This window comes from Bos grunniens, chromosome 23, assembly GCF_055505025.1.
Source record: "Bos grunniens cultivar Pamir isolate PY7600 chromosome 23, Bosgru_T2T1.0, whole genome shotgun sequence".
Lineage (NCBI taxonomy): Eukaryota > Metazoa > Chordata > Mammalia > Artiodactyla > Bovidae > Bos > Bos grunniens.
The window spans coordinates 42,128,386-42,144,305 of record NC_141187.1 but is presented as its reverse complement, the minus strand read 5'-3'; the positions used below and the strand labels follow the sequence as shown (position 1 = coordinate 42,144,305).

The following is a 15,920-nucleotide window of genomic DNA, read 5'->3' as shown; positions in this document are numbered from 1 at the left end:
ACTGAGCCAACGCAAGACACTGCACGACACAACAAGGACCCCACATGCCACAACTAAGACCGATGCAGCCAAATAAATAAATGAATAAATATTTTTTAAAAAGATTCACAATAGATCCTGTTGAATAGGCTCTGGAAACTCGCAGTGCCTCTCACCTTGCTCATCCCAATACTTCACTTAAAGGATAACAAATGTGCCCCTAGACTGAATCTACTGTCTCTCATGTGATTAACCCAATATTCTCTCCACTGAAATGCAATACACGGAAGATGAAGTTTGTTGCCTATGTGTTTAGTTCGGTTCTTTCTAGTCTTTCCTAACCACCAATGCATTCTGCTCAAATCCTACTCTTCTGCAAATTTCAGAAATGAACACGCTAAGTCACTTTCATTGTTCTTTCAGCTCTCCAGCACTTGATCAACATTTCCTCAACATCCTGTTGCTTGGGTTGAATAAGATGTCCTGGGACACCAAACCAACGATGATGGATGAAATTTACAGCTGATGGATGCCAAGCCCTTCAGATGACTTACCCAAGACCATTTGTGTTTCAGGATCATTCGTGCAGGCTGAGGTCTCCTCCTCCTCTCTTGTTCATGGTCTGTAGCAGCACTGCTTGGGAGGCCTCGACATAAGCTCTTTCATTTTGCTCCAGACTGCTGCAGTAAAACAAAACACAACACCAAGTCAGAATGAAAAATAAATGCCACTTCAAGCAGTTCGTTGATATTCAGGGGGAAATCCCTGGCCTTTCTCAGATGTATATTTTATAACCTCAAACAAGCATGTTAATTACCAGAACGAATCTATCACACAACTGATCTCCATATGGTACTTTGAAATGCCGGTGATGGGGAGGGGAGGGGAGTACAAAAAAAGACAACAAAACCCCTACTAGATAGGTGCTGCATCTCAGGACACTTACCGCTGATACTGCGCTTGCAAGATTTCAAGTTTACTAACTGAAATAAGAAATTAAAGAAGAATTCATGATGTTGAAACAGAGATGCTGACGTGCAGTTCTCGAGGGCAGAAAGTGGAGAAAGTTATGTTTTGAATTAAAATTCATCTGATTCTGCCCATGAAAGACTCAAATTGAAGGAGCTAATATTAGTAGTTTTCAACGAAGGATTACTAGGATTGAACAGAAATGGCAAAGTGTGAGAGAGAGGACATTTTCCATTTTGCGCTCCAAACAGGTAATTGATGGGCTTTCGTTCTGACTTGGTCTATCTTGATAAATAACCTTCTCCACCCAAGCTGGAAAGCGGCATTTACTTCACACACTGAATATGTAATGAATGGGTAAAATATGCATGCCTCTTAACCCCCACTCAGAGCAGCTGATAAAGCCCACACATTAGAACTGTGTGTGACAAGTCGCTCTGAAAAGTTCTCCACTGGGCTGTGAGCTTCCAAGGCTCACTGCTCACAGGGTGCTGTTCGGGCTTCTTCGGATGCTTAGTCAAACCACCACACCGCCCCCTACCCCCCGCCATTGTTTGTTCTTTGACAATGGCCATTTGAGAGCCTGGAAACGATCCTCAAAAGATGTCTGCACCCTTTCTGAGCCTTTTCTGAGCTCTTCCGCATCTATTCTGAAAGCCCATTGGAAGGCTGTCACCCCGTTCTCTAACTATGGTGACTGCACCCCACTTGTAACTGGAAACCCTCTATGAATCTCCAAAGGTCCTGAATCAAGGAGCTCACCATGCACTGACCCAGTTGTAAGAGACAGCATATACTTTCTGCACCTCCCTAGGCTGCTGTGTGAATAATCAATTCCTTGAAAGCCTTCTGAAGCTATTACTTTATAGAATACTCAATGTTTTTTTAAGAGGACTTGGGTGGGGGGTGTGGACTGCTGGTTCAATTCATGTTGGCACTTCAACATTTTGAGGAGGAGGAGAAAGCCACTTTGGTTAATGTTTAAACAAGCGAGTTGAGTGTAAGGCCATTAGATTTTCAGTCTAGCTGGAAGAGCAAATGCCTGAAAATGGCCAAGGCTCTTTTATTTTTCTTGATGCTATCAATTCCCACTGAAAGTGAGGTTGTAACAATTTTATTAGTTTTCTGAGCAGTTTTCATGAAATGTAACTCAGCTCCCACTCAAATGTGTAACAGTAACATATTGATACAAATCAACACGAGCCAGGAAGTTCAAAGCATGACAAACTGTCTTCAGTTTACCGATTTGGTAAAAACAGAATTTGGAAGACAGGAGGATTTAAGCAAGCCCACTGAGAGTTACTGGCTGGTATCAATCTTCTTTTACTAAAAATAAACTGCTGCAATTCTCTTGTTACCAGCTTTATGTACTGGTATTTTAGAACTAGAAGTGTCTTTGTCATCTAGTTCAAGATTCTTCTGCAAATAAAGCTGCTGGCCCAGAGAAGGTGAAGAGCCTCTTAAAGTCACACAGCAAGTTTATCTCTGCCTTGACTAGACTCTGGGTTTAATCACTCATGCCCTCTGACTCTTAATGGGCATAATAATGTCACTGAGTACAATGTAATGTGTTGATTTGAAAAGTTTACCAGAAGCACAACACTTTCTCATAATATTCTTTCTCTTTTTCTGTTTTATTTCTGTGTAAAGAAATTCATTTCTGGATTATATTCTTGTCACCAAGCAGAGCCAAGTGATCTGGGAGAGGAGATAACGTCTCCATTATTAGCTCAGGGCCCTATCTCTGGCTTCAAAAACCAGGTGTTCAGAGGAGTAAGGTTTAGACTATTTGCAGAGGAGAAAAAAGAAAAAAGGACTCATCTGAGTGACAAGATTTTCCATTCTTATCTCTGTAGATGTGAAGAACTTGGAAGTGATTCATTTTGTGTTTTATAGCTGACCCTCAATTACACATAGTGTAACAAGCATGAAACCATTTATATCAAAAGAAAACCACTGAAAATTCTACACACCTCCTTTTAAGCAAGAATTGTAATATACTTTCCTCCTTCAGCAAAACTTTTCAGCAGTGCTGCTGCTGCTGCTAAGTCGCTTCAGTTGTGTCCAACTCTGTGCGACCCCATAGACACCAGCCCACCAGACACCTCCGTCCCTGGGATTCTCCAAGCAGGAATACTGTGCTGCTAATCACCCACAAAACAAACTGGCTTGAGTTTAATCTCCTTTGCCTGCCCATTCTTGCTTGCCGGTTGAAGTTATAAATAGAGATAAGACCAAAAGTCCAGAAAGACGAAAAGAACACCAGAGGCCTAGAGCATTCATTGATTTGCCTGAGCACTGAAAGTTAGCTACAGAAACAGGGATTGCCCTCTAGATGATATCCTTACAGGGTTTTAAAATTTGATAAGTGTTTTGTGATAATTTTCTGAACAGTTATAAGCAGCAGCAACAAAATATAGCATATCAACATAACTCAAAAGCAGTGGTCTAAAAGCCATGAGGTTTTTTTTTTTTTTTGTCTGAGTTTTGCAGCTTAGTCTATTTTTAAATTTAAGTCATAATCTCCTATGCAGAATTAGTTCCTTATCTATCAAATAAAGGGACCTAAGTAAGGGCTCTCCATAATGAATTCCTAGTGATAATTCAAGTTGTTTTCATATGCAATTGAGTATACCATATCAAATTAAATTTCCACAAACACAATTTTATCTTATATGATCCATTAAGATTCATTTTAATCCTAAATTCCAACAATTAGACACAGATTGCATAGAAGGTGAGTAATGGGTTCATGGTGGAATAATCCCTTGGTGGGGAACGAGTGTTCTTGTCTATCAATAGCTCTGGGGAGATTAGCTTTCCATTTGAGAAGAGTCAGATCACTCCCTTACACCATTCACAAAATAGAAAGATGGTAACAACAATCCTACATGCAGGGCAGCAAAAGAGACACAGATGTAAAGAACAGACGTTTGGACTCAGTGGGAGAAGGCGAGGGTGGGACAGTTTGAGAGAATAGCATTGAGACATGTATATTACTGTATATAAAATAGATGACCCATGCAAGTTTGATGTATGAGGCAGGACACTCAAAGCCAGGGCTCTGAGACAACCTGAGAGATGGCGTGGGAAGGGAAATGGGAGGGGGATTCAGGATGGGGGGACACGTGTATATCTGTGGCAGATTCATGTTCATGTATGCAAAAATCATCACAATGTCATAAAGCAATTATCCTCCAATTAAAATAAATAATTAAAAAAAAGAGAAATAAGGGTAAAAAATAAATTCTAGGTAACTTAAACATATTAAGATGTGTTCACCCAGACATAGATTAACATAGTATTTATTATGCATACTGACAACATTTTATGCAGTAACACACAAAAAGAATAATGTTACAATCACAAAAGGCCTCGGAGGCCACTGGAAAGACTTTGGCTTTTTACCTTAAAATACAAAGACAGTAGAGGATTTTGAAATGAGCAGGATAATGATCTGCCTTATGTTTTAAGGGATCTTTATATCTGTTGTCTGAAGAACAGATTCTAAGGAGGCAAGGCAGAAAACACAGAGTCCACTTAGGCAACTGCAAAAATTCAGGTGAGACGCTCGATACGTGGACTGAGGTGATGACACTGGAGGAGGAGGCTGTGAGAACTGGCGAGATTCTGGACACACGGCGAAGGTCAAGGTGACAAGTGGTAGAAGAGAAAGAAAAGAGTAAAGGATCTTTCCAAATTTTTGACCCAATCATCTCTAAGAATAGAGTTGCCATTCACCAAGATAGAAAAAACTGGAAAAGGCAGGTGTCAGGAAGGGCCACTTTTCCGTGTTAAGCTTAAGATGCTTGTTAGACTCCTAGTGAGCTATCAGGTAGACACCTGGATGTGGGTGTTTGGAATTCACTGACATGTAGATAGGATAGAAGATACATGTGAAAGCATGAGTTACTGTTACGGGCAGCGTCCAAGAAGATGGTGCCCAGCTATCCTACCTTGGTATTCATGTCCTTATTATAATCCTCTCCCCTGAGTGCAGACTGTATTGAGCGACTCCAGCAAACAGAGTGGGGCAGAGGTAATGGAATGTCACTTCCAAGGTGAGGCTACAAGACTGTAGCTTTCATCTTGGGTACCCTCTTGCATTCTCTCCTGGATGACTTAATCTGGGGGAAGCCAACTGCCAGACTGTTGAAGCCATCCTGTGCAGGGGCCCACATGGCCTGCTGGCAGATCCCAGGCACACACAGCCTGCCTCCACCCTTCAGATGAGACTGTAGCTGATCCTTCACATTAGCCTGGGCTAATGGCTTGACTGTAATCTTAGGAGGGGCCTTGAGCCAGAGATACCCATCTAAGGTGTGCCCTGATTCTTACTCATGGAACTGTGAGATAGTAAGTTTTTGCTACTTTAAGCCACCAAGCTTTAGGGTAATTTGTTACAGAGAAATAGATAACTAATACAGTTATGATGCACCGGGCACTGTCTAGAAATTTTACCTGACTTATTACAGTTGGAGACACTGAGTCACAGAGAAGCTATATCACTTGCCCAACATCACACATATGTGACTGGGCAAGAATCAAGCCCAGGTCATCTGACTCCAGAGCTTCAGCTCTTAATGACCACATATCAAGACTCCTCTAGAATAACCTATTCTCCTGCAATGAATGTACAAACCTGAAATTTGACCTACTGCAAAAAGTGCTAACATCACATAGTTCATACAAGCAATGGTCCATATGCATTTTCATCAGATTTCTTAAGCTGCCACATAGCCTTACAATTCTCCAGTCTTTGCTATCCCAACTACGTCATGCTTAGTCGCTCAGTCATGTCTGACTCTTTGCAACCCCATGGGCTGTAGCCCACCCACAGGCTCTGTCCGTGGGGATTCTCTAGGCAAGAATACTGGAGTGGGTTGCCATGCCCTCCTCCAGGGGATCTTCCCAACCCGGGGGTCAAACCCAGGTCTCCCACTTTGCAGACTCTTTACCATCTGAGCCACCAGGGAAGCCCACCTGTACTACAATCTACACTCACCTGTCAAAGAAGAGATAAAAGCAGCCTCTTGCTGTCTGAACAGTAACCTTAGTCTGGTTAATTTCAATCTGGTTAACTAGCTGATTTAACTATCAAAGAATTTCCAGAGTGTTAGAGTTTCCTAACACTCTAAAATATTGACTGAATGTGGTCCCTTTGAACATGTAAAAAGTTCTCTCTCAAACTACTAAAGTGGTAAGAAAAGAATAAGATACTGAATAAGATAGTCACAGTAAATTCTGCTTGAATTTCTTAAATAATAAGGGAAAGTATGCCAACAATATTAAGTTTTTAAGTAGAAACTGGCAAGACCAGAATATTAAAAATGATAGCTCTTGAACTGTACAAAATCCAAAGGCTGTTGTCCCCTTAATTATTGTAACACATTAAGACGTTCCCATTCTTTCCCTGACACAGACATGTGAAATACAGAAAAAGAAAGAAGTGACCTCTGAACGTTTGCCTCAACACAAATTTAGAATGTCCCTGTCGTTGAAAAGGGCTGCTGCTGGCTAATCCATCACTCCTATTTTCCAGGAGGAAAACACCCATGTAGTTGCAGCCAGCAGCCTGTCCCCCCATCCACACTGTAGAATGCTTTTCTTTTGTTAAAATTCTTAAGGTTGTGCCCACCACCAATGGGAGCCAAAGAGCTGGAAAGAAAGTGTCATAAAAAAGAAATACAACAAAACCCACTGCCATTTACAAATCTGTCACAAAAAGCGCCTGTGTTTTATAAAGGGGCATGAGACACATCACCAAAGGTATCTTTTGCCATTTAAAAATACCAAACAGTAGTAACAGTTCCACTGCTAGGCTGCTGGGACTTGATCTGCAGTTTGGACAATTTGTGTGGGGAGATTACTTTGTCATAGGACACAGGGAACAGATGCAACCAATTAACACAAAGAAGTGTTTAAAATAGTTTCAAAACATATGAGTTTGGAAACAGAAGTTCCAAGCAGCTTCAAAGATGATAAGCAAAATAGTTTAATACAAGGAAGTATGAGTAGTTTTCCTTTTAAAAAGAGAGGCAAGGAGATAAGGTGGTGAATTTCCTTGGGCCTTCCTCTAAATAAAGCACGAATTTTAAGGAAAGTACCTGAGAAAAACTGCTTTTTATTTTTGAAAAATGGGGAGAGGGCAACCTATATGATAATTAGTCAGTATGGTTTAATGAGCTGATAAGAGTTCATTGTGGGACATTCCATTATCCTAAAAAAAAGAGACAAAAAGGTTGCAAAAAATTGGGGAAACACACTTGAGGGACTTTGATGTATTAAAATGTATGATAAAGCTCTAATAGGGGACAAAGCATGCATCTTGGTCCAAAATATATTGGCCACAGAATACTTTTTTCAAATAGGCAACCAGTATACATGCGTGACAAGAATACACCCCTGGAAAACAATACACGAGGCCAGGGGTTCTCAAAGATTTTGGTCTCAAGTCCTCTTTATACTCATAAAATATACTGAGGACCCCAAAGCACTGTTAATGACATAGATTACCTTTAATGATATTTATATTAGAAATGAAAACTGAATTTTAAAATCTGTATTAATGCATTTAGCTTAAGTAACAAGGTACCAACTGCATCTTACATAAAACAGCAAAATAACCATATTTTTTCAAAACCAAAAAGTTAATGAGAAGAGTGAGACTGATGTTCAATTCCACAAATCTCTTTAGTGTCTGGGTTCACAGAAAACAGTTAAATTTTCACAAGTGTCTCTGAATTCAAGTTGCTGTGATATGCTGTTTGGCTGAAACAGAGGGAGAAAATCTAGCCTTTGTTTTCAGCTCCTGGTGGAAGTTCTCCTTTAGCGCTACACCAAAACTCAACAAGGGCTAGTTTCTTAAAGGGTGGTAGCAAAGTGGAATCTGAAACTTACCAACGAACTCCTTGTACTCGGTTCTATTAAAATCCGTTGGTTTGTCTTGCACTTTGGATGGATCCTTTTCCATGTGTGGTTTCGTAAAATCACACACTGGTTGTACACACGTGCCTGCTTGGTTGCTCAGTCGTGTCCGACTCTTTGCAACCCCCTGGACTGTAGCCCACCAGGCTCCTCTGTCCATGGAATTTCCCAGGCAACAACACTGGAGTTGGTTGCCATTTCCTACTCCAGGGGGTCTTCCCGACTCTGGGATCGAACCTGTGTCTCTTGCGTCTCCTGCACTGGCAGGCAGATTCTTTACCACTAGCACCACCTGGGAAATCCCATACACTGGTCACTGGAAAATAAAATTAGCTCACTGACTTACACAGACTTCCGAGCAGTGTTCACTATACAACATCATCATACATCACGCAGCTCTGAAAAACTCTTCTATACACCTGTGAGAGAGCAAGACTGGATACCCAGTAGTATTATAAAAATAGTTTTGACCCTGCAGACCTCTCTCACCCACCCAAAAAGGTCTTGGAGCTTCTCAAAGCAGGAACTGCTGACTAAGGAGACTAAGTTCTGAAGATCCCTCCCAGAAGAAAAGCATAGAACATTGTTTCCTTCCTATCCTAGGATTCTGTGACCCTAAACAAGGTCTACTGGTCCACAGCCATGGCATAAACCATGAGGGGTCAGTTGGACAGGATTGACTATAAAGAAAACATTTGGTTATTTGGGTTATCCCAGGTAGGAATCTGTGAGAAGTGTACACTTTAGAATCTTTCAGCAAACACTTTCTTCCAACCTAGGCCTTAATAATTTAGGAAGGATTTGTTTTAACCAACAGCAATCAACTTTTTAAGTACCCTGAAAGAGACTCAGAAAGGCCTATTTCATGAAATCAGTTAATGAAGTAACTATGCAGTTATCAGGGAGTAGCGACCCACTCCAGAATCCTGGAGAATTCCAAGGATAGAGAAGCCTGGTGGGCTACAGTCCATGGGGTCTCAAAGAGTTGGACACGACTGAGCAACTAACACTTAGCTTAGCACTAGTTATAAACCATCCCCTCTTTAAGAACTAAAAAGAACTACTAAACAACACTGGTTATCTTTGGGTGTCGATGTACACATGCAATAATACTAATAGCTAATATTTCAGTATTAAACTTGCAAATTATCTCTTTAAGCCTGACAACCATCCTAGGTGGTGACACTTTCCTATTATTTTGTTGTTTTTTTTAAATTGGAGTATAATTGCTTTACAATGCTATGTTAGTTTCTGCGGTGCAGCACTGAGAATCAGCTATCTGTCTACATATATTCCCTTTTCCTATTTTTAATAAATGAAGAAATGAAGCTGAATGGGGCTAAATAACATACTCAAAGAGCTAAATAACCAAGAGACAGATCCAGGACTTTAACCTCTATCTGTATCTGTCTGACACCAAGGGTCTCTCCAGTCCTCACTATGCTGCCTCATTTCCAATTAATCATTTGCTGACCTTCCCAGTGGCTCAGCAGTGAAGAATCCGCCTGCAATACAGGAGACTTGGGTTTGTTCCCTGTGTCAGGAAGATCCCCTAAGGGAGGGAATGGCAACCCACTCCAGTATACTTGCCTGGAAAATCCCCAAAACAGAGGAGTCTAATGGCTCCACAGGGTCGCAAAAAGTCAGACCCGACTGAGCACACACGCACAAACTTCAGCAATCCAGATTCTTTCGCTGGCAGTTATCCCCAAAATCATGAAATACTTTCATCACTTTCCTGTTGCAAAGTGAAGAGGTGCTCAATGAATTGGCTCAGAGGCCACCCCAATAAATGTACAAAGCAGGAAGATTCTTTCACCTCCCAAAGCGGAAGGGTCACCCCATGGAAAATGAAGTCTCACTCAAAAGCCACATAAGCAGGATGCTGTGAAGTCCAATCTTTTGATCCCTAAAAGGTCACGAGGCTGGAGCACAGAGCAAACATAATGATGTTCTGGGAGCAAGACCCAAGGAGCCCTCGGCTCTATTCCCTCTCCATTCCTCTGGAATTAAAATGTATTAAACAGGGCAGTGAAATGCCCGTCATCTCGAAGGCACCCCAGTAAGGCAAGGGAGATGGGATTATTCTCTTCAAATGCTTTCTAAACCCTTAGTTCCCTCAGGTCACTATAACCTCTACCCATTATTTCTTGCACATCAATGCCCTTTCTTCTGCTAATTCAGAATCAATCAAAACATACTGAATACCAACTTTCTAGATCAGTCCTAATAATTTCCCAACGCCCAGCTGAAGACATCTCCACTTCCAGAACTAGCCCAGCTCTTCCTTTCTTCAAAGTGCCTCTGGCAGGGACCCCCATCACTACGGATCTCCTGTGTGCTGCCTGATGGTAGGTGACGTGGCTCCATTTATGTGAGTCTCTTTCTTTGACATTTAGAAGCTCTGACTGTGTGGATCACAACAAACTGTGGAAAACTCCTAAAGAGATGGGTATACCAGACCACTTTACCTGCCTCCTGAGAAACCTGTAGGCAAGTCAAGACGCAACCGTTAGAACTGGACATGGACCAGTGGGCTTGTTTAAAATTGGGAAAGGAGTACAACAAGGCTGTATATTGTCACCCTGCTTATTTAACTTATATGCAGAGTACATCATGTGAAATGCTGGGCTGGATGAATCAAAAGTTAGAATCAAGATTGGGAGGAGAAATAGCAATAACCTCAGATATGCAGATACCACTCTAATGGTAGAAAGTGAAGAGGAACTAAAGAGCCTCTTGATGAAAGTGAAAGAGGAGAGTGAAAAAGTTGGCTTAAAACTCAACATTCAAAAAACGAAGATCATGGCATCTGGTCCCATCACTTTATGGGAAATAGAAAGGGAAAAAGAGGAAACAGTGACAGATTTTATTTTCTTGGGCTCCAAAATCACTGTGGACAATGACTGAAACCAAGAACTTAGAAGACACTTGCTCCTTGGAAGAAAAGCTATGATAAATCTAGACAGTGTCAGGATGGGGAACACATGAATGCCTGTGGCGGATTCATTTTGATATTTAGCAAAACTAATACAATTATGTAAAGTTTAAAAATAAAATAAAATTAAAAAAAAAAAAGCAGAGATAACACTTTGCTGACAAAGGTCCATATAGTCAAAGCTGTCGTTTTTCCAGGAGTCACGTATGGATGTACAAGTTGGACCATAAAGAAAGCTGAGTGCCGGAGAATTGATGGTTTCAAACTGCGGTGCTAAAGGAGACTCTTGAGAGTCCCTTGGACTGCAGGGAGATCCAACTAGTCAATCTCGAAAGAAATCAGCCTTAAACATTCAGTGCTGAAGCTCAAGGTCCAATACTTTGACCACTTGATATGAAGAGCTGACTGACTAGGAAAGACCTTGATGCTGGGAAAGACTGAAGGAGAAAGGAGAAGAGGACAGCAGAGAATGAGATGGTCAGACAGCGTCAGCCAACTCAACGGACATGAACTTGAGCAAACTCCATGAGACGGTGGAGGAGAGAAGCGCCTGGCATGCTGCAGTCCACGGGATGGCACAGACTCAGACACGACCGAGCAGCTGAGCAACAGCAACATCTTTGACAACTATTAGTAGATGGTGAGTGTTCCTGAGACTTTCTGGGGAATCTCTCACAACACTTCCCACTGTGCAGAACACAAAATATCATGTTTGTTCCTATTTCTCCTCACTTGGATGAACAGTGAAGAACACAGGAAAGTATTTTTATGACAATTTTATTTTTAAACATCTTTCCCTTCAGTCCCAAGATTGAACAAAATTAGCAGTACACTCAACCGGAAGTTTTAGGTATTTTGAAAGAGAGTAATTAGTCTATAGTACAATCTATGGTATTCACTGAGGAGCTCCATGACAGCTTATCTGCGAGACTCCATCCTAATGTGAAGTGATTTTAGAAGAAAGAAAGATAACGATAACCCTGTATATGAGACAGCAAAAGAGACACTGACGTATAGAACAGTCTTATGGACTTTGTGGGAGAGGGAGAGGGTGGGAAGATTTGGGAGAATGGCATTGAAACATGTAAAATATCATGTATGAAACGAGATGCCAGTCCAGGTTCAATGCACGATACTGGATGCTTGGGGCTAGTGCACTGGGACGACCCAGAGGGATGGTATGGGGAGGGAGGAGGGAGGAGGGTTCAGGATGGGGAACACATGTATACCTGTGGTGGATTCATTTTGATATTTGGCAAAACTAATACAATTATGTAAAGTTTAAAAATAAAATAAAATTAATTAAAAAAAATAAAATAAAATAAACCTAAAAAAAAAAAAGAAGAAAGAAAGATAATATATACTAACTCGTGGCAAAAAAAAAAAAAGAAAGAAAATGGATTTGGAGTACAATTTAGAATCCATGGATCAGTTGTGTCTTGACCTTTCTAAATGCCCAGCCATTCTTAATGACACCCATATCTGGTAGCCCCCACGCCCCTCTGAAATGTTCTATACGTCTCTGTTTCCAATATGAATGCCACAATCTGCCATGGAGCTTTTCAATGAATGCTAAAATAGCCAACTCACTGAGCACCTCTTCACTTTGCAGCAGGAAAGTGATGAGAGCGTTTCATGATTTGGGGAATAACTGCCAGAGAAAGGATATGGATTACTAAAGTTTGTGCCTGCTCAGTCGTGTCTGACTCTGCGACCCCGTGGACTGTAGCCCACCAGGCTCCTCTGTTCATGGGATTCTCCACGCAAGAATACTGAGGTGCATTGTGATTCCTTTCTCTAGGGGATCTTCCCCACCCAGGGATTGAACCCAAGTCTTCTGTGACTTCTGCATTGGCAGGCAGAGTGCCACTTGGGAAGTTCAGTAATATTTAGAAGTTCCTGGGGCAAGGACGACAAGATACAGAAGAATTCAGTTCATTCCCTTAGCACTGTGCTACACACTTGGTATAAAATGACACAATCATATCAACTGATGGTAACAAAACTCTTTTGATACTGTGTCCAACTCATGAGATTTTTTCCTTCTCCTCCCAAATGCCTCTTTCTCTCAGACAAACCAAGTCAATTCAAGGTTTGTGTATTTGCAAGCAACACAGTTAGGAGCAGACGTGTGTCTTGTTCTATTTTGTTTTGCTCCGTTGCCATACCAAACTTCTGTACAGAAGTTAAGAAAGGAAAGCCACTGTAACGGCTCGTGTCTAATTACGATGACAGCGTACCTAACTTAAATACTGGACTCCCATTTGTAAGGTACATCATTGGATTTTAACTTTGTAAAATTAAAGGCCATGAAAATGCTGGCTTTGCTATGAAACTTCACAGCCTGACCTTAACCTTCTTTGCATATATCATTCTTGGTGGAAATTTTCAACAACCACAAAGGTGGGGGCTAGAGGGTGTGTCACATCTTGACTTCTTAGTCATATTTCCTGATGTTGCCGTTTTTGTATATTTAAAATATTTACTTATGGCAACGTTGAAGTAATTATAGTTTAGGAAGCACTGTTCTCTTTTTCTATCTTGGTAGAAGCCCCTCAGTATGCTGCACCACAAAAGAAAGTTCTCTGAATCAGGCATTACTAAGTGAGGGGCTGATGTTCCTAGCCGGTAAATACTAAACTTCTCCCGTGGCTCTTGAAATCTGAAGTGAGTAATTTTAGTTTAGCAAACATTTTTATCCTGCCTTTCGTATTAAGCACTGGGACAGCTCTAGACTAACACTTCTCTTTCGCCTCTACATTTATTCAGTGGAGCCCACACGCCCCTGATGTCACTTCTAAGCACCTGACACCTGAGGCCATCCAACGGAAGCTGAAGGTGCCATTAGCCATGGTTCCCAATCAAGAAGGGCTAAGCTACAGGGTCATGAAGGAGAGAAGGCAAGCAATGCTGGATGACGGCCGACAGTCTGGGGGCCCATCGTGTCTACAGATTCACTGAGCTCCTTCTGGTCCCTGGCATCACTGAGTGGCCCAAACTGGGAACAAGCAGCACCCACACCTCCGCCTTCCCTCATATTACTCTCGGGAGCTGTGCCAAATTCTAACTGTTCTACTTCCTGGTTACACTACTTGAATTCTTCCCTTTCCATCCCTCCAGCCTTGCTGCCTCAGCTCTCACCCAGCTCTCCCACTCTCCCATTGAGATTTCCGGCCGTTCTCATGTTCCGCCATTCACCTTCCCAGATCACCATCAAAGCTGCCTCTGGAAAACTCAGGTCTGATGGCTGTACCTCCCCAACCAAAACTCATGGACAACTATAGTACATTCTTCAAACCACCAGGGAAGAGAAAGGAGAATGCAAAAAATACACCAATGGGACAAACTCAGAGGGACCTCAGACCAAAAACAAAAAGAACAAAACAATACAACATACTCTGAGATCCCCATCACCTTTCCCCCTTTGTGGTGAATGAGCAAGAAATAAGAAATCTGGAGAAAATAGACTTGGCGAATACACAAAGGGCCAGGAACCCACATTTCATTCATAGATTTCTTTCTGGGTTTACTTGGCTCATCTGCATTTCAGGTCTTTTTTTTTTTAAGTTCAATTTGACTTTTAATCATTAAAAATAATCCTAGAAGCATGCTCTGTTATGCATTGCCAAGCTGCATTGATGCATTTCATTACTTCTTGAAAGGTCACATATTAAAAACATTACTAGCAGTCAAACTAAAGAAAATAAAAAGATTTGAGATATTTTTTAAAAGCAGTTACTAAAACAGAAACAACTGGTATTTTCAATCTCTGGCTCACTACAAACTGACAAGATATGAATATGAATTTTACCAAGTAATGTATAATGACTGCTTCTGCTCACCACAACCACTTGCCAACAACTCAGTGTTATAGTTCATTTGGATGTTACATGTGGAACATGTCATCTAGATAACAAACCATCCTCGTTAAAGTAGATTTACTCTAGCTAATTTTTGATATCGTGACATCATTAACATAAAAAGCTGAGTAAATAACTATTCTCAAATTGTTTTTACAAAAGTCATTGCAACATTTTCAATTTCCAAACAAGTGAGAGACAATATCTGAGAAGTTGTAAGATGGTGCCATAATTGTCTAAATTGTAGTCATTCCACCAACAAATGTACTGAGTAAGTGCTTTGGAAAGAGAGTCTGCCAGGGGCTTATCTGGAGTATAAAGTATTTGATACGATGGGTCATGGCCTTGGGGAAATTAGTTTCCATCTGGGAAGAGAGTGTGTATAAATGGTACAACCTCTTTGCAATAAAATAAGAGAATAAGAGAAGAACCATGGGACTTCAGAAAGGAAACCATTTTATGCAGGAGAGGTATCGGGGGCGACACCATAGCAAAGATCGGCCTTATGGACTCGATGGATAGGAATTATGAACTCTTAAGTTTATACTCTTAAAATGAAAGTCCCAGAAAAATTCTCTAGCAATTTGTTTGTAAAGTTAGCATTTACTGAGCAACTACTCTACGTTAAGAAATTCACAAATGCTACATGCACTCCTATATTTACAGCAGCACTATTTATAACAGCCATTTAGAAACAATCTAAATGTCCATCAACAGATGAATGGATAAGGATGTCCTATTATGGCAGAAAGTGAAGAGGAACTCAAAAGCCTCTTGATGAAAGAGGAGAGTGACAAAGTTGGCTTAAAGCTCAACATTCAGAAAACTAAGATCATGGCATCTGGTCCCATCACTTCATGGGAAATAGATGGGGAAACAGTGGAAACAGTGTCAGACTTTATTTTGGGGGGCTCCAAAATCACTGCAGATGGTGACTGCAGCCATGAAATTAAAAGACGCTTACTCCTTGGAAGGAAAGTTATGACCAACCTAGATAGCATATTCAAAAGCAGAGACATTACTTTTCCAACAAAGGTCTGTCTAGTCAAGGCTATGGTTTTTCCAGTGGTCATGTATGGATGTGAGAATTGGACTGTGAAGAAGGCTGAGCGCCGAAGAATTGATGCTTTTGAACTATGGTGTTGGAGAAGACTCTTGACAGTCCCTTGGACTGCAAGGAGATCCAACCAGCCCATTCTGAAGGAGATCAGCCCTGAGATTTCTTTGGAAGGAATGATGCTAAAGCT

At 41.2% G+C, this 15,920-nt stretch overlaps 1 protein-coding gene across 10 annotated transcripts in view; it reads right to left on the bottom strand.

Annotated features, from left to right (window-relative positions):
• ATXN1 (ataxin 1) overlaps nt 1-15,920 on the bottom strand; it is a 420,722-nt gene that overhangs the window by 310,795 nt on the left and 94,007 nt on the right. For all 10 annotated transcript variants that reach the window (XM_086370177.1, XM_086370178.1, XM_086370182.1 and 7 more), the window contains one exon: nt 534-659. The gene's annotated coding sequence lies outside the window, so the exon portion shown is untranslated. The remainder of the gene's footprint in view (nt 1-533; nt 660-15,920) is intronic.